Consider the following 2,372-nt stretch of genomic DNA (forward strand, 5'->3'; position numbering starts at 1 on the left):
AAAAAAAAAAAAAAAAAAAATATATATATATATATATATATATATATCATTAATAATTTGTTGAAATGAAAATATTTTGGGTATTGTGGGTTAAATGGAGTGTATTAATTTAAATCAATTTCACCTGTTTCTTTTTACCTTTTTTAAAGTGGTTACTAGAAAATTTTAAATTACATTTGTGGCTCACATTTTTCTATTATTTCTGGTCTGTAGACCCTTTGGTCTCATAATAAGTTTTTTTTTTTGTTTGTGCACACAGTTCGGCTATGATTTGGTTGCATACTTGATTTTAACTTTTTGCCAACATAAATCTAAACACCGTATAGTGATTCTTAAACCTTGGTTCCAAGACACTACTTTAATTGCCTGTCAAATTATTTGGGACTGTTGTTCAGTCTTAAATTTCTAAGGTAGAAGAACCATCTGCCAACTGATTGTTTTCTAGGTTTGAGATTTCATTATTATTTCCAATAATCGGAGTCTATATCGATGTTTTCTTTATAGAAAAGTTCAGTGGATTCGTTCTGATATTTAAAATTGAGATTTTATTTCTTGGTAACGTATAAAGTAAGTGCTAAAATTCTGTTTTCTTTTAAAAACCATTCCTTAGAAACCTATTGGCCTCTGTAATAATGTAAGGAAACTATCTTAAAAGTTTTTTTTCATATGAAGACAGGAGGGTGGGATTTCCTTGAATTTCACAGCGTGTTTTGGATTTTATTGTCAAATGAAAAAAGGCAGTGATGGTTGCACGTATCTGTGAATATAATAAAAACCATCAAATTGTATACTTTAGATGGGTGAATTGTATGTATGGTATGTGAATTATATCTCAATAAAGGTGTTAAAAAAAAACAAAAAAAAAACCCAAAAAAGGCAGCCCAACTAAAGATGGCCAGTTCTTTGTTTTGTCTGTTGTAGAAGTTTTCAGAGTGTGGTCCCTTGTTCAGTAGTGTCAGCATCACCTGGGAATTTCTTAGAAATGCACATTCCTGGCTCCACTTCAGATATACTGGCTCGGAAACTCTGGAAGTGGGGCCCAGCATCTGGGTTTTAATAAGCTCCTCAGGTGATTCTGATACATGCAGAACCACTGGCTTAATATACTCCTTAGGGTCCACCCAAGAAAAGGGAAACCACTCTTAAGTTTTAAAAATAGGAATTCAGTTCAGGGGGTTGGTTACACAGATGATGGGGGAGTTGAGACAGCAGGATAGGATGGTGAAGCAGCCTAGAGATTAACAGCAAGGGGAGAACAGTGTCGCTAATGGTAGGGTTATGGGAGCCCGGCAGCCAGTTACTCTGAGGAGGTTGGAATCTCCTAGTAGTAGCAAGAGCCATGAAAGAAATACAGCCACTGCTGGGAACACTTCCTGAAGTAGAGAAGGAGGGACAGAAATATCCTGGCTCTATTGTTCCTCCCGCCTGCGCATTCTCCGCCAGTGTTTCCCAAAGACTGAACCCAGAGAAAAGCCAGCTTACCTAGCTAGGAGCCTGAGAAATGATGTCTGCAGTGATCAACTCTCCTGAGATAAAGAGCTCTCATTGATCTGTGGGAATAGGCCCATGACTGGCACATCTGGTATTTACACTTTAAAACAAAATAATACTTTGACATAATTTTAAAAATTTAAAGGCATTTTAATACCCAAAAACAATCTCAGGATAGAGGATAATCTTCTTAATGGAATAAATTTAGCTTTATAAAAACTAAACTGTCCTTTTGTAATTTCACTGTTGGCCAGGCAAATCTTTTCAGGGACCAACATCTGTGAGTGTGGGAAATGTTACCTTAAACATTTGAAAGACTCTTTATTATCTGTTTAACTCAGGAGTTACCAAGCTGTCCTCGGTTGTTAGTGCCTCCTTGTGGCAGCTATGGGACGTTTGTTTCCTCAGTTTCTCTGCCAACTTTTCCTGGAATAGTTTGGATGTTTTCCTTTTCATATTCTTTCTTTCACTTGTTGCCTAAAGCTTAGTTTGCCTTTTTGTATGTCCTCTTTGCCTCCAGTATTTAAAAATCTACCCTCCCCCTTAATTTTCCAGTGTTCTTCTTTATTGTTTCAACTGTAAGTAAACTGTGGCTAATGGGAGAAGGGTAATTACAGTGAGGCGTCTCTAACAAGGAAAATTCAAGTTGTAGATTTTCTGAGTATAGGTAGAAGTAGAGTGTCTTGGACCTTTTAAGCTCTTGAAAGGATCCTGAATATCCCTTCAGAATCTCTACAAAAAGTCACGCATTTCCTCATCCTTCTAAATTAATTTTTTCCCCAGACACCAGTATTTAACTGCTATTATTTGAAACAGTATTGTTTTATGGTATTTATAACAAATGGAAGCTATGAAGCTAACAGTTTTCCTCCTTGAGGGGG

Source organism: Lipotes vexillifer, unplaced genomic scaffold, assembly GCF_000442215.2.
Source record: "Lipotes vexillifer unplaced genomic scaffold, Lipotes_vexillifer_v1.1 scaffold366, whole genome shotgun sequence".
NCBI classification, from domain to species: domain Eukaryota; kingdom Metazoa; phylum Chordata; class Mammalia; order Artiodactyla; family Lipotidae; genus Lipotes; species Lipotes vexillifer.